Source organism: Ictidomys tridecemlineatus, chromosome 8, assembly GCF_052094955.1.
Source record: "Ictidomys tridecemlineatus isolate mIctTri1 chromosome 8, mIctTri1.hap1, whole genome shotgun sequence".
NCBI classification, from domain to species: Eukaryota; Metazoa; Chordata; class Mammalia; order Rodentia; family Sciuridae; genus Ictidomys; species Ictidomys tridecemlineatus.
The window spans coordinates 29,750,284-29,773,310 of record NC_135484.1 but is presented as its reverse complement, the minus strand read 5'-3'; the positions used below and the strand labels follow the sequence as shown (position 1 = coordinate 29,773,310).

Here is a 23,027-nt window from a genome sequence, read left to right as displayed (position 1 = left end):
CTTGGGAAATCATTTAATATGTTAGTGCCTATGTAATTATACTAGCATTATATAATTAATTTTGTAAAAACATACATATTTTTGTATATAATTTATATGTTGCAGAAAAAAAAATCAAAGGGAAAAAAATCACCAAAATCTGACAGTCTAGAATCTATTGTATCTTAAAAGAAAAACCAGTCATTTTTACTTTGGTGAGAAGCAGAGTAAATATTTTATTGTAATATTAAATGAAATTAAATGAACTTAAAGCTTAAGTATAAAGTGTTTTTATTTGAAGTCATACATGTTATATATATTTATGCATGACATAAATTTTTGACTAATTTTTAAAAAAATTGGTTAAGGTGGCTACTTCTAGAAATTAGGACTTGGAACTTGAATGATGAAAAAAGGAAAATAGAGAGTAAGATATTAAAAAAAAAAAGAGTAAGATATTTACTTTTCAACATATATTTTTTTGTGCTTCCTGAAATTTTCTAGTGTGAATTTGGATCACTTTTATTTTTTCATTTGGTACATTAAAATTATATATAATAGTAGGATTCATTGTTAGTTGTACATGCACGCAATAGAACAACACAATTTGGTCAATTTTATTCTGAAGTATTAGATTACTTTTATAATTTAAAAATAAATTTCAATAAAAAGTTTAAAAATACTTTAAAACTAATTAGGTCTTATTGTAAACTATACACATAGATCTGTGACATCACAGCTAACATATTATTTAATGTGAAAGACTGAATGCCTTTCCACTAAGATCAGAAACAAAACAAGAATATTTACTCTTGTTATTTCTCTTCAACCTGAACTAAAGACTCTGTTTGGCAAAATTATGCAAGAAAAAAAGTAAGAGATATTTGAATTAAAAGAAGAAGTAAAACTAACTCTTTATATGGTCTTGGACAGTGAAAATCCTGAGGAATTCACTAAAAACTATTTGTATTTATAAGCTGGCTAAACAATGTGGCAGAGTATAGATAAATATACAAAAATCAATTGCATTCTTGTACATTTAAAATGAACAGTGTGAAACAAAATTAAGAAAGTAATCTAATTTTTAATAACAGTAAGAAAGAATAATATGTCAAGAAATGAGTTTAGCAAAAGAAGTGCAAGACAATGGGATATTACTCAGCCATAAAGAAGAATGAAATTATGGCATTTGCCAGTAAATGGATGGAACTGGAGAATATCATAGTAAGTGAAATAAGCCAGTCCCCAAAAATAGATTTGTTGATGCTAACCCAAAACAAGGGAGGTTGAGAAGGGGAATAACAGAAAGAAATTGAACTCGACAAAGGGTAATGAAAGGAAAGAGGGAGGGGAATAAGAAAGACGGTAGAATTAATTGGTCATAACTTTCCTATCTTTGCATTAGTGTACACAACCAGGGTAACTGCACATCATGTACGACTACAAATGTGGGAACCTAATAGAGTAAGTTATACTTTATGTATGTATATTCTGCCAAAATACATTCTACTATCATGTATAACTAAAACAAACAAACAAAAACCCCACAAGTCTGATGAAATCTACTATTAAAAAAAATAAGAAAATGTTCAAGACTTATTGGAAATGATGGTGTATGCCTGTAATCCCAATGACTCAGGAAGCTGAGTCAGAAGGATCCCAAGTTTGGGGGCCAGCCTTGGCAACTTAGTGAGACCCTGTCTCAAAATAAGAAAAATAATAAAAGCACTGGGTATGTAGCAAAGGAGCAGAGTGACCCTGGGTTCAATCCCCTGTATCGATTCCCCCTGGAAAGTGCAAGACTTTACATTCCAAGCCATAAAACTTTGCTAGAAGAAAATTTTAAAAGTCTAAGTGAATGACTCATGTTCATAGATCAGAAAACTAACATTGTTAAGATGGGTAATATTCCCAAGTTGAGTTGTAGCTTCAACAGAATTTCTATCAAAATCCCAGGCATTTGTGTATCTGGTAGTTTCTGTTGTTTGTTTTCTCAAGAATTGAGAAATTGATCTTAAAAGTCATAGAATTTCAAGAGACTCAGGACTGAGTCAATTCATCTTAAAATTGAAGAAAAAAGCTAAAGTGTTCACACTTCTTGATTTCAACACTTAAAGCTACAGTAATCAAGATGATGTGGTAAAAGACAAGACATACATCAGTGGAATAGCATGGAGAGTCAAGAACCATACTTTATAGTCAACTAATTTTTTTTTTTTACCAGAGTAGACAACTTAATGAAGGAAAGAATAACATATTTAACAAAATGATGCTGAGAAAAGTAGATACTCAAATGCAAAGTGCTAAGTCAAACCCTTCCTTAACAGAAAAAAATTAACTCAAAACAGATACAGCTGTATACATAAGAGCTAGAATCATAAAAGTCATAGAAAAAATATGACTAAATCTTTGTGGTCTTGGATTAGACGATTGTTTTTAGACATAACATCAAAAGCATAAGTGAAAAATAAAAAATATTAACTTGTACATCATGCACAAAACTTTTGTGCATCAGAAACACCATTAAGAAAGTGAAAAGACAGCACAAAGAATCAGATAAAATATTTGGAAACCATCTCTGACAAGAACTTATATCAGAACATATCAAGAATTCTTACAACTCAACAATAAAAACACAATACAATTAAAAAATGGATAAAGGATTAGAATAGACATATCTTTAATGAAGATATTAAAATGGTAATAATCATATAAAAATGTTATAATCATGTTCAAGGTCATCAGTCATTACAGAAATGCAAATCAAAATAGTGATATTCTACTTCATACCAACTAGGGCGAGTAAAACAAAAAGATACCCAATATTGGCAAAGATATGGGGAACATTACTGTGGAAATGTAAAGTAAGGTAACCACTTTGGAAACAGTTTCTCAAAAAGTTAAATATAGCTACTTACTACATGACCCAGAAATTCCACTACTAGGTATTCTAGATGCAAGAAATGGAAAAATATATCCACAAAAAATCTTGCATACAAATGTTCAGAGGAGCATTTTTTACAATAACTAAACAGTCAACACAACCTACGTGTTTGCCAACTGATGAATGGATACACAAAATGTGCTCCCACAGAACATTCCAGATGACAGAATATTATTTTGCCAGAAAAGGACGAAAATACTGGCACAAGTTACAACATGGATGAACGTAGAACACGTGCTAGATGAAAGAGGCCTGTCGCAAAGACCACATAGAATTTATTCATTGGAATAAGTAAATGCATAAGGACAAAATTCAGGTTAAAATTTGCCAGAAGCTGGGGATAAGGAGAAATAGGGAGTGGTTACTAATGGATACAAGACTTCTTCTTGGGACGGTGAGATTTTTAAAAAGTAGATTGTGGTAGTGGCATAACTATGAATAAATTAAAAACCTTTGAAATGTACACTTAAAATCAATGTAAAAGGAGTTAACAATAGAAACAAAATGTAATTAAACAAAAGGTTAAACACATTGAAGTAAATGATTGCAGGTTTGTCAAAGAGCAAGCTTGGTTATGAACCACATTTATCCAAATCATAACTCTTGTCTAAGGCACACAGATGGACTTCGGTGACTTTTCCCTTTTAGATTCGGTTTTCTTGTTCTTATTACAAGAGAATATAAAAGTCTCTTCAATTTTAATCCCTCTAAGAGCTACTAATTTTTTAAAGAGAGTTTTCTGGTTCACCCACAGGAGTGAAGCGGAACAGATATATGCCAGGCGGAGGAAAACTGTTAGATGACTCCTTTGCTAGCTCAAATTAAGGCAGAGCGAAGGAAAACTGTTTGCAAAACAGGTCCTCTCTACAACCCAGTAGTCTTGAGTTTGCTTCACTTCCTCCAATGGGAGTCAAAATTCAACATAAATGCCCAGGGGCTCTATTTTTATCAGGAAATAAAATCATATATACATTTTGGTCCAGTTTGCTAAAAAGTTTAAATTTAAAGCGAGCCTACAAGCCAGTATCAGAGCTGGACACAGTAGTACTGTAATTCCAGCTGCTTGGGAGATGGACAGGAAGATTGCCATGCCAATTCAAGGACAGCCTGGACAACTTAGTGACCCACTCCCCTAAAAAAAAAGAGTATTACTGAAATGTCACAGTGCATCCCATATTATGTAGAAGATTATAATTAATTTATTATTAATCTAATTATTACTAATTAAAATGATAGCAATAATAATAATGTGCAGTATCACAGCTTTTTTTGTTTTTTATTTTGGTACTGGGGATTGGTCCCAGAGGCCCCTTACCACTGAGCTAGACCAATAGCCCTTTTTACTTTTTATTTTGAGACAGGGTCTCACTAAGTTCTTAGGGCTTCACTTAGCTGCTGAGGCTAGCCTCGAACTTGTGATCCTCCTGCCTCAGCCTCCTGAGTCACTAGGATCACAGGCATGCACCACTCCATGCAGGAGTATCACTGTTGAATGTTGAAAGATGCAAGGAGTTAAACAAAAAAAAATTTTCTTACAATTAGCAATGTTTGTTATTTGAAAGACCATCTCAATTTAAGGAGTAGTTTTGCTGTCTTTTTATGTAAAGGATGTGTGTGTGTGTGTGTTTGTGCACGTGTGTACATGCACGTGCACATATGTGTAACTACTTGTGATTTATGAGTTTTAAAAATCTGGATCTGTATCACAGACCCAGATAAAAATTCTTAGAGGATCTGTGTTTTTCTTGATGGTGGTCATGTAACAACACTCTTTCTTTCAACTAGAATTCTTTTCAAGTGACCAATGAAGGACTAATGTTTAGAGCAAAAAAGGAAGCCCTTCACTCTTGCCTCTTACACTGGATGCTACAGAGATTGTCTAAAACACAATAGTACTGGGGCTGGGATTGTGGCTCAGCGGTATAGCGCTCACCTAGCACGGGTGGGACCCGGGTTCGATTCTCAGCACCACATTAAAAAAAAAAAAGGCATTGTGTTGTGTCCATCTACAAAAAAAGATTCTCTCTCTCTCTCTCTCTCTCTCTCTCTCTCTCTCTCTCTCTCAAAAAAAAAATAAAAATAAAAAACCAACAACAACAACAACAACAACAACAACAAAAAAAACAATGGTACTGACCAAGAGTGTAAAAGCTAACCGTTGAAACAGTGGTCCCAACTGGAGGCAATTTTGCCCCTCATAGGATTTTGATGACATTTTTGCTTGTCACAGCTGGTGGCTTCTACTGGAATCTTGTGGATAGTGGGTAGGAATGCTGCCAAATATCCTACAATGCACAGGACAGCTCCTCTAACACTTGTTCAGTCCTGAGTGTCCACAGTGCTGAGAATGAGAAACACTTGTCTAAAGCAATATTGTATCATAAGAGGCTAACGAATCAAAGGAACTATGTGTTATAGTTTCAGAAATAGGGAGATGATAATGGTTTGACAGAGCATTCAACAGGAGCCATCTGAGTTTAGAAAAGGAGTGGGCTTTGGTGACTCCCCCAAGGTGCCAGTCCCAAGCAAAAGCTTGAGCCATTCACGGATACCCAGAAACCCCAGTGCTGAGGGCCATTGCCAAGTAGGAATGACGCATCAAAATTTCCTTGCCAGCGTACCCCATGTTGCTTAGAGGACATTCGATGGGACATTGCATGTATGCTTTAGTAAGGTGACCTTGCTCAAGGACCAGGGCGGATCTGGGTTTAGAGCTGATCAGGTTTTAGGGAGTATCCCGTCCTTGGGTTTAGGGAAGTTCCAGGTTTAAGGTGTACCCTGCGGGTGGGAGGGGGGAATAGGGCGTATCCTGCTGCCTTGAGTTCCTGTTGAGTTCTCGTGAGATTCAAAAAGTATTTGGAAAAAAGCCTCGTGGAGTAGGTGAATTTTGCGGCAGAACTTGGATTTCCCCAGAACGTGTTTGTACAGGGCCGGTGTGAGTTCGGGAATAAAGAATTGCTGTTTGAATCTACAAGGTGTATGGTGGCTCGTGATTCTGTGCCCAGCCAAGACTGCGACACCCCAGAAACTCTGTGAGAGAACTTACTCTCCATCTACAGCCAGTTCTCATCACAAGACACCTGAGTAACCACATCAAAGGAAGGAAAAGATGCGATCTGTCTATAGAAGGATTCCACCAGAAGTTGTATATAGTGACATTTTAAGTGCGCTGTAATGGATAACTTACTTCTTTTGAAATTTATTTTTTTAGCTCTAATATTTGTTTAAAATGATAATGCCAATAATTGCTGACGCCACAAGTATAAGAAAATGAAGAAAGAAGAGACACACATAATGATTTCTCTTGACCAAGTCAGACATTGTGGGTTCTCTGTATGGGACAATACCATAAAGATATTAGGTAGTAGGGAAGCAAGTGTGCTAAGCACTCTAGGTGACCTGGAGCTCAGCCTTGCAGGGGACACTGGAGAAGGTTTCTAATGCAATGCAACATTTTGGGCAGATGATTTATTTTTCAGTACTAGGGATTGAACCCAGGGGTGTTCTACCACTGAGTTACATCCCGGCCCTTTTCAATTATTTATTGTTTTTTATTTTGAGAAGGATTTTGCTGAATTGCCCAGGCTGGCCTTGAACTTGTGATCCTTCTGCCTCCGCCTCGCAAACAGCTGGAATCACTCACAGGTGTGAGCCACTGTGCCAGGCTCTTGGCCAAATAATTTTGCAAGTAAAGTTATAAATCACCCAAAACTATTAACAAAAATTTCTATGGTTGTTGGCATCGATTATCTTTAATCTCTATAGCAATAACCCAAGTCTGCAAAATGAGTGGCAGCAGCAAATTCAGTGTGTGAATTTCCCTCCCTGTTATCTCCGAGAAGTTCCAGAGGGGCATCTGCATTTGTGCATACGCCCATGACTTTCACTACCTGACACACACACCTCTCCCTCATCCTCTGCAGCTTAGCAAGAGTGGACATAGGCCTGGCTCTGACTCCCACATTGCAGCTAAAATCAGCCTCTTGTGTTTAGCAAAACTTTATTTAAGGTTTGGAAATAATAGGACAGAATTACAGTTGAGGAGAAGATAAACAACTGAGCTCACTGAGCGCGCTCCAGAGTCTGCAGGTCGCTACCTACAGAGTCTCCTATTGACTGGCTCTTTCTTTAGTTCCCTTCTTCTGCCCTGTTATAGGAGCTACTTTACCTCTCCACTCCCCCACCTCCTGGGACAGTTACCAAACTAGTATTTTTCACCAAAGGAAAAATAAAAAGCATAGTCACTAAAGGAAGCAATTTCTTTGAAGTAGCACTACCCAAGGAACATTTATGATATTAATATGTTGAATAATTCAGGTTTTTCTTCAACTTGCAGTTTCGGAAGTACAAAATTCTCTTTACATTTGAATAACCAATAGCCATTAAATTGCTTTCTGTTTAAAAAATTGAATAAGTTGAAGAAGAATTTTAAGAAGAAGAAGAAGGAAAGAAATAGTAGAGCAGTTTATTGGAGCTTCCCTCTGTAGAGAAACAGGGAAACTGTTCGTAGATTTGAAATGGTGTTTTCCTCTTGCTCAAGGCATCATAAAAGGCCAGCAATCAATCTCAGAAAACTGTAGTATATTCTTGGCTATTACTGGCAGGGTGACAGGGATTGTGTCTTCTTCCATCTATCTACTTTAATCTACAACTTTATATTGGAGTCCTGTCTTGAAAAAATTTGAAATGTGAACTCTTTCTGAAGGTCAAGGATAACCTACGGTATGAATGCATGTAGGTGGTCCTTGAATACAAAAAGTAACCACAGGGCTCCTAAAGGAGAATTATTTATAAGTGAATCAGGAGCTTGTCCCAACAAATCAGATTCAGAAACAAGGTCTTCAACTGAAACAAGAATAGTTGTTGCAGATACAGCACATGGTTATATCTCATCTATCAGCTCTATCATGTAGAAGGAAGCAGAGATGCATGTGTGAAATTAAATGAACCCAAATAAGCCAGAACAGGCAGCTTTGCCATTGGACCCACCCCACTTGCTCTTTACACAAAAAGATGTTGTATTATTTCCTTCTCTCTTTAAAGAGATAATCTGAGTATCTAGCATCTAAAAAGTGGTCATGTAAGACATCTTCTGTACAACCAGGATCAAGATGAGGACTATCCTGTGAACTGGTGCCACCACTTTAGAAACTGGCAATATATACCCAAACTGAATAAAAGGAAACATTATGTTCCATCAATCAATATTTACATGTCCATAAGTAAATGCAGATATGCATATTATATACTTCCTACATATGCAGCAATGGCATTCTCAGATATATATCCAAGAGAAATGAGTATATATGTGCAAAACAGGGCAAGTATAAGAATGTTTAGAAAAGTTTTATTTTTAAACTGGAAATGACAGAAATATTTACCAACACACTAATGGGTATATAAATTTTGATATAGTCATGTTGTACAATACTATTTGTCAATAAAAAATGAAAATCATATTATTATGCACAACAATATGGATGGATCTCATAGAAATGATGTTGAATGAAAGAAGCTAATAGAAGGGCTGGGGATGTGGCTCAAGCGGTAGCATGCTCGCCTGGCATGCGTGCAGCCCGGGTTCGATCCTCAACATCACATACCAACAAAGATGTTGTGTCCGCCGAGAACTAAGAAATAAATATTAAAAAATTCTCTCTTTCTCTCTCTCTCTCCTCTCTCACTCTCTCTTTAAAAAAAAAAAAAAGAAGCTAATAGAAAAGAGAATCTACAATATGTTCCCCATACATGAAGTTCAAGAATAGGGAAAAACACAGCTGGAGTTATAGAACACTTGATTAGCGTATGCACAGTCCTGTTTTGATTCCTGTCATGGCAGAGGGCATATCTCAGTGATAGACAGTATAACACTGATTATGGTTGGTAGGTTGAATGGGAGGATCCCAAAGAGGCTTCGGGATATCGAAAACATTTTGTATCTTAATCTTGGTTGTGGTTTTATATAAACATACATATGTACCTCTACTGATCTATCTGTTTAGATCTAGATTGATGGATATGTAGGCATATATATATATGTGTGTATGTGTATATATATATATATATATATATATATATATATATATATATACATATATTCACTAATCTGTACACTTGTGATCTATGCAATTTACTGTATGTAAATTTAAAAAATTAAAAAACAGCTGAACACAATGAGAAATTCCCCACAGCTAGGGAGTCTGGTGTCAGGAACTAGAAGGACATTCTCCTTCAAAGATTAGCCTGACAGCCCTCTTGGAGACATTCTGCTCTGAAGGCATCCTGCAGCTACCTATCTCCCTGGAACACCCTGCGGTTATCAGGATCATCAGACATCTTGCAGCAGGCAGTTTTACCCACCCACATCCAGCAATTGCGAAGAGTTTCCCCATCCCCAGCATATAAATACCCCTGTGTGAACAATAAAAGTTTGCAGCTTGATCAGAACTTTTGTCTTGCTGTCACCTTTCGTGTCTCTTGTCCCTTCATTCCTCCCCATCTAGGTTCGCTGCCCACGTTGATGTGTCCTGCCGGACGGGACAGTCTGGTCTTATGAATCAATTATAATTGTTATACCCTAACAGGTAGCAAAGAAATACCTGTAATGATTCAGAGACATCCATAGACCTGGGTGACTTTTCAAAATGTTCTTGAAGAACTATAAAACTAGTTTTTTAACTAATAGAGCAGCTGGGAGTCCAGAATATCAAGTGTTGATCCATGTGAAGTGATCTCATTTGTAATGACTAGTCAACCATAGAATCTGTCTAGATTAAGTAAGAATTACAACCATGTTGTACCATATCTAATTCAGTACATAACTGATTTTTAAAGAATTACTAATATGATTCAACAACCAGCTGTTATCATAAGACTGAACAACTAATTAAGAAAAATAGCTTGGCTGGTTTCTGTTTTCCAACTTACAGTTCTCTAAAAATTCCCCTTACTGTTGAATACTTCATTTTTCACCTTGATTTTTCTCTTTTATAAATGCACTTCATGTTGTTATAGTGTCTGACAATGTGTTCAAAGAGATAGGATTCAAAGCCAATGAACTTAATCAAAAAGGTATTAAAAGGCTTTTGTGACTGATTTTTGAAATAATGTTTCTGCATCTTCCAATAAGCCATGTCTTGTGCTTAGGGCAGACAGGGATATAATTTTTCTTTATATATATAGAAAGACAGAACAAGTGATCTAACAGCAATAATAATACTGGTGTTAGCAGCAAAATTGTCATTTGAAGAGGAAAGGGTTACTTTGGAGTACCTTGTTTCTACTTTGGAGAATCTCAGCTTCTAAATCTAAATATTTCTTAGTTCCAATCCTGAATTTACCATATATTTATTAGGTGTGTGATTGTGGACAAGTTGCTTAACTTCTCTGAGCCTGAATTTTTTTCATCTATAAGATGGAGAAAACATATCCCTCCAAGTTTTAGTGAGTGGGAAATGTCTTAATACTCTGAGAATGTCTGAAATATACCAGGGAAAAATCGTATGTGTTTCCTTACCCTTGTCCCAGCTAAAAGACAATTCTGACCCCCTTTTCTCTACAGGTAACATCCAGCAGAATCCGTTGAGCAGCAAACATGAGCTTTTGCATGAGATTCCAGCCAATTGGTAGGGCTAGATTCCTTGCAACTTGTATGTCTAGCAAAATGGATGAAATTTCTAAAATATGTTTGTTTCAGATCTTATTAGCTTATAAGTTAATTGAAAAATGAAATGAAGATGAAGATCATCAGTCATAACAAAAGCTGTGAAATCTTTTGAAGAGGTAGTCATTGACCTATGGTAATTCATTAACAAATAAAAAGCAAATTAAAGAGCATTTATGATATGCTGGAGCTACACCATTGTATTTGAAGGCACAGTGAAGGTAAGAAACATTTTTAGGTTTAGGGAACAGCATGTACACCAAATCAAAGACTGGTTATAATGACCTCATTCACTGTATTTTTACCTTAGGTCCAATTTAATGATAGGGATTCTTCAATAAATAAACTAAAATGATTTACTGAGAATTATGTACAAAGTATCCAGCAATCTTCCATAAAAGGAAGCCAATAGGGGCTGGGGATGTGGCTCAAGCGGTAGCGCGCTCGCCTGGCATGCGTGCGGCCCGGGTTCGATCCTCAGCACCACATACCAACAAAGATGTTGTGTCTACCGAGAACTAAAAAATAAATATTAAAAAAAAAAGTGGTCACCAGTGATTGGCAATATAAAATATTCACTTATTAAAAAAAAAAAAAGGAAGCCAATACCATTTTAGGAGCCCTCTTGGTAGCAGAGGTTTTGACTTCAGTCTCTGGCTGTTCCTCTCCTGTAGACAAGAGGCCACATTCTTTCCTGGCTAGTAGAATAGCAACAATGGCCTAAAAGGGAAATCTAAGAGGATTTACACAAATTATGTGGACTTCTCAAAATGCCAGGAGCTAAATCCTCTTAAAACAGTTAAATCATCTCATGGGAAAGTTGTTGCCTACTTCGTTACTGTAGGAATACTAAAATATTGTCAGAGAAATAAGAAAAGTCCCCGAGGATGCAAGTGGGGGGATGATCTGCAAATGAACTGCCTGTTATGGAAGGAAGCCCCGGCAACACTAACTAAATGGTCTTGTAAGCCACACAGCCAGCAGGTACTCAGGAAGCACTGGAAGAACTGAATTTAATTGAACTCTCTTTGAGGTGAAGAGGCCAATAAAGTAAGAGTAGTAATTTTAGCTCAAGGCCCTGTGGCTGTTCTTACTTGGTGGCACAAATTACCCTGAATCTTCCCTAGAGTCAGCCATTTTTCTAACCTCATGGAGGTACTTCCTTTCTCCCCCCCAGGCTTGATCCATTTCCTTCCTTTCCAATTTTTTTCTCTCTCTGACCCCAGTCCCTTCATAGAGTAAGTGATTGCCGATCTAACCACGTTTCCAAAGTATGACATTTTATTAAATGTCTTCTCTTGCCCTGTGTTTTTCCGTTCTCCTGAACAAGGAGCACAGGCACATTTTCCCATGTCCAGTCTTATGTCCTGACCTCCTAGGGCCAACTCTCAAAAGACTGCCCACCTTCCTCCTTCATGTTCAGATGCAGTGTGTTCACAGCTTCTATAGGTGCCAATTATTTTCATTTGAATTGTACTTTTACTAATCACTTTGCATTTGAAGAAAATTTAGCAGCAAGTGACTTTAAGCTATTTGTGATTATGCCCCATTTGTACAGTAATGAGATTGTTTGTGTGTTCTCCTGCAGAGAAAAATATCTCCGTTAAGGAAGAAATCCTGTTAATTCTCCTTCTGCACAGAAACTGGCCCTGGGAGTCATAAACCTAAGAGTTCACAAGTGATCAGCAGCATGACTCAAATGAATGCCAAATCCTTCTAAGCTGAACATTCAGTTACTGGAAATTGGTAGTAACAATTCCATTCTGATTTCTCTTCTCAATTTTGGCATAGACTCAAGGGATTTGATATCCTTGATTGGAATTCCTTTTCTTTCCCTCCCTCCCTTCTTCCCTCATTTCCTTCCTTCTTTTCTTTTCTTTTTTTTCCTTGTTCTTTCCCATTTGCCATTGGAGTACTGTGAGAACATAGCTGGGAATGGTCCTCTGTGATGTATGCGCTACTCTGGAGAGGCCAGATGTCCTTACACCAGGGATCCTGGGCATATTACTGGTCTGAGCTAATAAAATGGCCTTTCCCTCAGGAGTAAAAGGGCAACGAACATGTCATAGATTGTCTGTTCAGCTTATAAACAGTGAATTACTGATTTTCCACAGTGAATCATGGAATTGTGTAACCTACATTTCTTACATCCTCCACAAACCATTGCAACTGTCCTTTGTGAAATTCACAGCTTCATGAGAATATTTATACAGTGGGACAAAAAGTAAGAGTTTTAAAAAACTGATGGGGGGTGGTACTTAAAAATACTTGGACAGAAATATAGCCTGAGAAATGCTGGGAACAGAGGAGTATGAAGGGAGATAAAGTTACCTCCATGGAAAAACTAAAATGTTTAGGACAGGAACATCAGGAAGCAAGATTTTTAAAAACCCACCATGATACAAATAGTCTGAACATGGGTTTTTTGGATTATTTGGAAAAATTATTACTAGTGAATATTATGTTATATTATAATAGTGTATATTATTACTATAATAGTAAATATTGTGTTATAATACTGTATATTATTATTATAGTGATGATATATCATGTAAAATGTATTGTATATAATATAAAATAAAATATATATTTTTATATGTAACATAATATAACAGTATATTATTATTATAATAGTATACTAGTTTATTACACTATTTGTACTATCTTAAAAGATCCACAACTCGCAGAGCATGGTGGTGCATGGGAAGCTGTGGCAGGAGGATCAGAAGTTCAAGGCCAGCCTCAACTTAATAAGGCCAGTGACTTAGTAACTCCCTAAGCAACTTAGTATGATTCTGCCTTAAAAAATTAAAAATAAAAAAAGGACCAGGGATATAGCTCAGTGGTTAAGTGACCTGGGTTCAATCCCTGGTACAAAAAAAAAAAAAAAAAAAAGAGAGAGAGAGAGAGAGAGAGAGACAGAAAAGATTCAGAACTTTAAATGATGAAAAATGAATGTATGCAATTAAGTTGATTTAAAATGTCAGTGATTAACTGTAGCTATGGTAACTTAAATGTAGCTTTTCACACAAGCAAAAAATAAAGAAACAAAGAAAGAATAGCCAAAAATAAATCAAAAGAGGTAAACTAAGAATTATTCTTATAATGACACACCCACTTGTCCTCTTTTCTGTCTGAACAATGTGGTCCAAACTATTAAAATGGTAGATCAGGGCACAACAGGGTGTCCATGTGGGGGAGTGCTAGCTTGTGTGCATTTTGGAAACTGTGAAGTTAGAAGAAGTTGCAATGAATGGAACCAGAAGTAGAGACAGAGCTGTAAATTCATGGGTTTTGAAGTAGATAGACTGTGTGTGTAAGAGAGGGGGAGGGAGTGAATAGTTAACTCATGCCATCCTTGGCCTCTAAATACCATTCTCCACTAAAAGGAACCAAAGCTTCTTGGAAAAATGGTGGATTCCAGGTCTTAGTCAACATCTTTTTTTTTTTTTTTTTCCACAGAAAGTAAAGAAATGGTCAAGGAATGTGGAGACATGTCAAAAGAACACAGAAAAAAATTGAATGGGCTATTTGGAGTAATTTGAGCATCAGAATAAATAATAATAACACATTATAACCTATTGAAAAACAATGAATATATGCTAAAATAAGTAAAGAAATGAATGAACACATGGAAATTTGGAGAAGGAATGGGATATTTACATAGTCTCAAACTCACCCTCCCATTACTTACCAATTACAGGGAAAAAAAGAGAAACAGCTTCTCAGTGGAGAACCATAGCAGACCTCCTAAATAAGTGATCAGAATTGGCATTATTAGTAATGGGACAATTTGAAATTGTGAGTCATCTAATAGAATACAATGAGACATGGCATCATTTCTGGGATATGCAGAGGTATAATCTAAATCTAATCGGACAAAATGACACACTGAAGGATGTTCAACAAAACAACTGACTTGACATCTAATGCATCTAATACAAAGTCATGAAAGGTGAGGAAAGTCTCAGGAACTGTTCCAATGAAAAGGTACTAAAGAGACATGACAACTAAATACAAGACTTGATTCTGAATTGGATCCTTTTGCTGTAAAGGACATTGGGACAAATGATAAAATTTGACTGAGGTGTGAGAATTAGAGGATGGTGAAGCATTGATATTAACTTCCTGGTTTTGGTGGCAGATTGTAGTTGTGAAAGAGGTTTTGTTCACAGAAAATATATACTGAAATATTGGGGAGCGATAGAGCCACGTGCCAGTCACGTTCTCTCAAGTAACTCGGGACAACACTTTTTGGTACTGACTTGCAACTTCTCTTTGAGACCATTTAAAAAAATGTGGAATAAAATCAAATAGAACATTGTACACAAGAGCACACAAAGAGGATTCCTTTTAGCTTTTCAAGGAACATCCCAAGGATAAGCAGGAAAGCTTCAATAAATTTGGTCTACACAGATCTTATAGATTAAGTATCTGAATTTAAAGATCGGATGTGTTAGTCAGATTTTAATTGCTGTGATCAAAACACCTGACAAGAACAACTTAGAAGAAGTAAAGTTTATTTTGTGTTCATAGTTAGGGATGTTCACTCCAGGGTCAGTGAACTCCATTGCACTGGGTCTAGGGTGAGGCAAAACATTATGGTGAAATGGCCTGGCAGAGAAATACTGCTCACTTCACGGCAGCCAGGAAGAAGAGAGAGAGGGGTAGTGTAGGGGGAGAGCCAGGGACAAGGTATAGTTCCCAAGAGCACATACCCAGAGCTCTACTTCCTCTAGCCACACCCCACCTGCCTAGAGTTTCCACTCAGTAGTCTATTCAAATTATTAATCCACCAAGTGGATTAATTCACGGATGAAGTTATGGCTGTCACCTTCCAATCTTTTCACCTTGAATATTCCTGTATTGCCCTGCACATGAGCTTTTATGGGAACCAGAACATTGGCAATGGAGCTCTCTGGTGAGCACAGACTGCTTAGGACCTAACTTGGGTCCCATTTCACAAAATTTCTCAGGTTTTCATCTCTTTACCTCATTCCATTTCACACTAGTGGCAAAGGGACCATATCTATTCTCTTGATTTGCCAAGCTATGAGAAGTCTTTGACAAGACCATACTCTGATTGGCCATTAGTATTAAAATGAGTTTTCAAATGGAACATCCCCCTCCAAATTTACATGTAAAATTTGTAAAGTTGGTTAGCCCACAAATAAATAGATTTCTGCTTGTAAAAAATAAGTACAAACAATTGGGCAAACAAGGAACACAAGGCTAGAGGCAGTAGAGTGTCCTGGACAGACAGTGTCAGCACTGGACATGATGGTGCACGCCCGTAATCCCAGCAACTTGGGAGGCTGAAGCAGGAGGATGGCAAATTCAAGGCCAGCCTCAGCAACTTAATTAAACCCTCACCCACTTAGCAAAACCCTGTCTCATTTTAAAAATAAAAAGGCCTGGGGATAGAGGTCAGTGGCAAAGTACCCCTGGATTCAATGCCCAGTATCAATAATTTTTTAAAAAATAAAAAGAGTCTTAGCAGGCAACTCTCAGGGACAAACCTGGCTCTGTCACTTCCCTGTGTGCTCTGGGGCATGTCACTCACCTTTGCCATATCTTAGTATTCTCACTTGTAAAAAGGTTTAAGATAAAATGTTCTCTTAAGAGTTTGTGAATGTCAAACTCTTAAAGTAGTAACAGGGAGGAGGGTAGATAGTGATTCCTCGATAAATATTAACTAATAGTATTATCTATTAACATTCTAAATATTCACACCTTATGAGCTGGCTATTCCCTTTCTAACCTTTCCTCAGGAAAAAAGAGGAACACCCAAGTATAAGGATGTCCTTTGCAGCAATGTTTGTAATAAAGGAAAATGTAACCACTGAAATGTCCATAAATCAAAGTTAGTGTAAATGTAATAATTCATTCCTTCCATATTTTTTACTGTAATTAATAATCATCATGTCATGATTGTGAAGTAAAAGGCAATTTGGTATATATACTATGATAGAATGTATGTGGAAAATAGACTAAATCATATTTTATATATTTTTATGACTATATGTAAATACATCTAGTACTTAGAAAAATATCTTGAAGCACAAGTCAACAATCGATAACAATTTTGATAACTTTGGGAGAAAGGAACTAGATTAGAGATATTATCAAGAGGAGTTTAGCTTTACCTATGATCCTGATTTTCTAAAAGGAAAATGTTTGTATATAATCTGTATAATTCAAGATTGGTAGTACATTCATACTTTCACGCTGTAGATATAAAATTTTTAAGTACACAATCAATTCTTGAAAAAAGGAAGAGAAGAAAATACTTCAATTTAAAGTATTTAGTTCAAGAGGAATATCAACATATTTCACTCTGAGAAATAATAAATAGTATTTGTTCCAGATGATTACCAGCTCTATGTTTTATAGAGATTAAGAGTGAAAGTTGTCTTCATTTTCTAACCATGCCAACAGATGACAGGAAGCCTAGATGGGAAGGCAAACCCGTCTGGGGGTTGGCAAATATGCAGCGAATCATCCATGAGGTGCAGTTGCAAGGTGTAAATTTCTTAAAAAAAAAAAAATTCATTGATGCATTATAGTTATCCATGATGGTAAGGTCCATTTGACAATTTTTCCTTTTTCTTTTTTTTTTTTTTTTTGTTGTATTTGTTGTTGCTGCTGCTGTTGTCACTGGACTAATAAAAGTGTTATGTGGAGTGGGAGAGGAACGTTGGTCTCATTGAATGACAATCCAAAGCAAATAGGTCAGGCTTTCCCTCCCCTCTGCTCCTCAGCACTGTCAGTATACATTTTAGAATTGGAGCAATGCTGTGGTCATGAAGGAGTGAAGTTCAGACCTTGTCATCCTTATAGGGTGCACCCACCAGCTGGCCTTTTGCAGGTTTTACACCAAAAACCCAAGTTCATTCCGTCTAGGGACAGGAGTAGCAGGTCCTTGCAGGTGAAATGGAGCTGAGCAGTCAACAATGGCCTCAGCTGGGGAGATAGATGCTCTTTAGGATGCTGAACCTCTCACTTTTCTCAATTGTGAGGTAAGAAGGATAACAGTACCAATAAATGTAACTGATGCCACATTGACACAACATTTACAACTCCTAGATCAAAACAATACAATAACAACAAACATTTAGAGGTGGGTGCAATGGTGCATGTCTGTAATCCCAGCAGTTGGGAAGGTTGAGGCAGAAAGATCACAAGTTTGGGGCCAGCCTTAGCAGTTGAGTGAAGCCCCAAGCAATAGTGAGACCCTATCTCCAAATAAAAAATAAGAAGGACTGGAGATATCAGTGATAAAGTGTCTCTGAGTTCAATCACCAGTACTACACCCCCTCCAAAAAAAGAAAAAAAAAATGCCTTCACATCACTCACTGAACTAATGGACCATGAATAGATGTCCTTTGGAAAAGTTAAACAACATTTTTAGTTGTTACTTGACCTCAGAATTTGTGCCAAATGCAATGGTGACAAAAATTTCATATGCTGCTTGTGTTTTTATTTATAAAAGTCGAAATCCTACTTCTACCTATTTTTTGAAGACAAAGGAATATGAGATAGAACAACCGATAACATATCCACAATAGAGTTTAGAGTTAAGATTTCAAAAATACAGTACTGTGTTGTGTAATCAAATGCCTATCAGACTGATTTTAAGATTAAGGTGTGCCCGGGCGCAGTGGCACACATCTGTAATCCCAGTGGCAGGAGGATCTGGAATTCAAAGTCAGCCTCAGCAAAAGCAAGGCACTAAGCGACTCAGTGAGATCCTGTCTCTAAATAAAATACAAGATAGAGCTGGGGGTGTGGCTCAGTGGTCAAGTGCCCCTGAGTTCAGTTCCCGGTATTCCTCCTGAAAAGAAAAAACATTAAGGTGTGAGCAAAAATTACACATTCTGGGATTCCAGAGTTCTGTGATGGGCTCCAGTGGAAAAACAGGATGGAAGAAGCCAGAAGCCTGGGGCTTCGGTGCGAAGCAGGCATAAACCATTCACGGTAGTTCTCAGAAACGCTGAGCTTGAGAAGCAATGGCCAGTCTCTTGAATAGGACTGGAACCTATGCTCTGTCTAGATTCTGTCTAGGAACAGCTTGTCCTGCCCTTCCCTGCTCCTAAGAAATTATTCTAGAATACTGGGAATTTTCTTCTGGAAACTAGCTACTGATTTGAGTTTGGAAGTTGGGTGTCATGAGCTAAGGGTTACAAACAGCTCATTTTTCTTTTTGGTGGGGAGGAGTAGCAGGGATTGAACTCAGGGGCACTCAACCACTGAGCCACATCCCCAGCTCTATATTGTATTTTATTTAGAAACGGGATCTCACTGAATTGCTGAGGGCCTCATCTTTACTGAGGCTGGCTTTGAACTCGTGATCCTCCTGCCTCAGCCTCCCCAGCCACTGGAATTACAGGAGCACCTGGATGGCTCATTTTACTTTTTCAATCTTGAATTTTGCAAGCTCCATGGGCAACTGATCTGTAATTTCAGGGAAGTGCAAGGGCTAGCGTGAACTGCTTCCAGAGAGAATGTGGTGCACTGGGCACATATTCACCCACTACAAAATGTAGAGCACTCCATCTCCACCTGAGTCTAGTAACTCCCTGACCTCAGCATCAACACAGTGACTTATTTTATCACAGCACAGTGATCTGTGGTTTTAGTAACTTGCTTCAGCAGCCCTGATGCAGGTGCCAGTAGTGTGTCCTGGGGGCTCTGCAGAGCACAGAAGCAGTCTAGCCCTGGATGCCTGCCTCATATCAGCCCCAATGAATGATCACTTCCACAGAAGGATTTTCTCTTTAGCCATCCCCTCAAGTTTCCTAATGCAAAATCCACACTGTCAGAAAATTCTGCTGTGCCATGAGATGCATACTCTCACCCCTGTGAATTTGGGTGAAAATGGGACAACGGAGTGGAAAAGATCAAGGGAAGGTCTGTTGAGGGGTCTACTGTGAAACACTAATGGCCAAAATACAAGCACTCCTACCAGGCCTTCAGAGAGGGGGGTTTGGCTCCAGGAGTCTCCTCAATGCAGCCTCTTCAAACAAGTAGACAACAGATGTGGCACCCACAGGGGACAGCGGGATGTGAGTGGGGAGAAACTGAGGTTAAAAAAAAAACCAGTTCTATAAACTGGACTCACTGTGCTGACCCCCACATGCTTTCTTTTCTAAGGATCAGTTTACCCGCAGTCCTGCCTAACTTCAGTGAACAGGACATATTACATTCCACAACAAACTACCTGTTATCTGCAAGAGAAATGCAGATCCAAAATAAGTCTGATAAGAGGCACAGAAGTTACCTGGAAGGGAGAGAATCGGTGACCTTTACACAGACAAGATTCCAGAACTCTGGGAGATAAAGATAATTCTGCCCAACCATATAATCTGTAAGAATAGGTTTAATTAGAACTAGCTGGTCAGCATGGGCCAAAGTGACCTAGAATGGTCATGGCAGTGGGGATTCAAAAGTCTGATGTTGCCTTGTCATCCAGTCAAAAGTCAAGAGGTGAACTTAAGCAGGACTCTTTGTAAACTTCCCTGGGATCTCAACAAAACTAGAGTGCAGAAGAGGCATACTGTCCCAGTATGGAGGACCCAGTCTTTCCCTTAAGAGTGTCTCCTTTCTCCTTTCCCATCCCTTTTAATAATCTCATGCCTGTAACTCTCAGGGACTTGTCTCCAATATTTATGACTTGATTGCAAGAATTGGGGTTTGAAGGGGGCTTTCATGCTGCCTCAATTTCTCAAAAGACCCCAGCCCTGTAACAGTACCTCTATATTACAATTGCTTTAAATAGTTAACTAAATATTTTTTCATTTTCTTGCTATAATCCTATTCTAGATCTCTTTCCTAGTTATTTCAAAGAACTATAAGAAAATTCATGTTTAAATAATAAAGTATAGACAGTAAAATCTTAAGGGTAAATAAGAAGAATTGGTTATGTCTACAGAGCATCTTTATATACTTCTAAATAGTTCTATTTAGAGCTCTCAACATCCCTGAGAGACTTTGGAAACAAAATATTTGAAGCTAGAAAAAAAGTCTAGGGGTTACCTGCTCAGGACCCTACCAGAGACAGAAATTCCAGTTTAACCACTCCCCAAAGTGGTGATGGACCCACAATGGCTCACTCCAGCTCTCAAGATCTCAGGCTTTTCTTGGATAGCGGGGAGTGCAACAGATTTCTTTAAATTGCTTCAAAATCGGCATTCTTCTGTTTCTACCTGTTGCACTTCTATTCTGCTGCATAGCACAGCAGGAAAAAGCCAAATGTATATGGGTGGCCATTGTGTTGGGTGGCCATCATAGTGCTATGCATCCACGCACCATCTTCATTCCCTCTCCTGCTAAATGCCATCCAAACTTCCCTTTTCTGAAATAGCCACAGATTTTGCTTATAGAACTTGGGTTCAAAACTTTTCTCATCCTGCTTGTTTTAATCCAAATGCTTTTTCTGAAACACCTGCCCCAAACCAAACTTGGTTAGTGGCGGGTATACAACTACTGCACACTTCATTTGTTCTTGACTCCCATTGAGGTCTCAATCAATTAAATCTCTAATTTTCACATGTGTTATTAAGCCCTCCCCCCCCCTTTTTTTTTTGGTCCATTTTATGGTTGCAAGGTTGATTCTCTGGACTTTGGTCTGAAATTTTATACTTATCACCAATGAAATATGTTTGATTCTTTCAATAATCTTTGGATTCTGATTCTGTTATATACCATGTTCTAGCTTTTATTTTTTTTTACTCTCAAATTTTAATTACAGACTATCAATGTTTATTGTTTGACAGATTGATTAGTGGACATGGATCTAAGTATTATCACCTCTGCTTTTCTAGAGCACAGATATTTTTAAAATGTAAAGAATTATCAAGTGAATTATCCACTCAACAGACATTTATTGAGTACTTACTGTATGTTGGACACATAGTGCTAGGATTTAACAGAGAACTGTTATAAAGTCTTTGCCCTTATGTTTAAGAAGATTGGGGTAAAAATGGAAGTTCATAACCCACTTGAATCAAATGTATGAAAGATGATATGTCAAGAGCTTTGTAATGTTTTGAACAACCAATAAAAAAAAAAGAAGAGACAATAAGTGAATATTTGCAGGATGTAGTTTGTTAAAAAACAAAGATGTTGGAGAGAAAGAATGATTTATAGAGGAGTTACTTTAGATGGAGGGAGGGAACGTGTCTTCACCAAAAAGGTGGAAAGTAGGTGAGGCAGCCTTCAGGAAGAGGGATGAGCAAATGGAAATTCTTGGAGACAGGTAGGAGTGTGATGAGCAGCATGTCCAGGTGCTGAGATTTTGTAATCTAGTTGGGTTTCTGTCTCTCTGATTCTGGTACTTGGCCCCGAGCACAGGACTTCTTGGGTTTGCTCATGGCTCTTTGTGCCAGAACACTGGGAGAAATTTTCTCCCAGAACATAACCCCTCTCTAGCCCTCGCCTGGCACATCCCGGGGCACTGGTGGTCTTTTACAGGCTATTTCACAGGGGTTTTCATTTCAAAGGGCACATGCAAACAATAATCACAGGCTGAACAGGCACAGGAACAATGCAAAGCACAACCAGAGAATACTTTCCAGAACCTCCTGTGGCTACCGAAATCACAGAGGCTCAAGTCTCTTATGTAAAATGGCACAGTACTTGCATATAACCTGTGCACATTCTCCCATAGACTTTATTTTATTCTGGTAATGGGGATTGAATGTGGGGGGCCTTAACCACTGAGCCACATCCCCAGACCTTCTTTATATTTTATTTATAGACAGAGTCTTGCTAAGTTGCTTAGGACCTTGCAAAGTTGCTGACGCTGGCTTTGAACTTGAGATCCTCCTGCCTCAGCTTCCCAAGCTACTGGGATGTCATGTGTGTGCCACTGTGCTCAGCTCACACAGACTTTATATCATCTCTAGATAACTCATAATACCCAATGCAATGTAAATACTATGCCAATAGTTGTAATACTGCATTGTTTTGGAAATAACTATAACTATATATGTGTGTGTGTATATATATATATATAATATATTTGTCATATATATATTTGTATTTATATATGTCTTCAGAATATGTATAAATATTCTGAATATATATGTGTGTGTATATATATTCAGCACAAGTGTAATTTTTCCCAAGATATTTTTATCCATGGTTGTCTATAGATGCAGAACCCATTGATAGGAAGGGCTGACTCTAGCCCCTTTTGAAAAGTCCCATTTGCTGAAAGAGCTCTGTGTGTGCTTAAGTGTGGGTGCAAGCCTGTGCACTGCTCCTACCTCACAGTATGATCGTGTCCTTGTGGTCCTCTGGATATCCTTATTTCTTACTTTTGATCCATGTCATACAGAAAAAGTGCCAACTCAGCCCCAAAGTCATCTGAAAAATGAATCCCCAGGTCTAGTGACACCAGCCTTTTACTCAGATTAGCTTTGGCTTCCAATTTTCATC

General features: G+C 37.7%; 1 long non-coding RNA gene across 1 annotated transcript in view; it reads right to left on the bottom strand.

Moving 5' to 3' along the window:
• Positions 1–23,027, bottom strand: part of LOC144366028 (uncharacterized) — a 209,686-nt gene that overhangs the window by 12,034 nt on the left and 174,625 nt on the right. Inside the window, exon 2 of the long non-coding RNA XR_013424845.1 lies at positions 14,281–14,336. This is a non-coding gene — a long non-coding RNA (uncharacterized LOC144366028). The remainder of the gene's footprint in view (positions 1–14,280; positions 14,337–23,027) is intronic.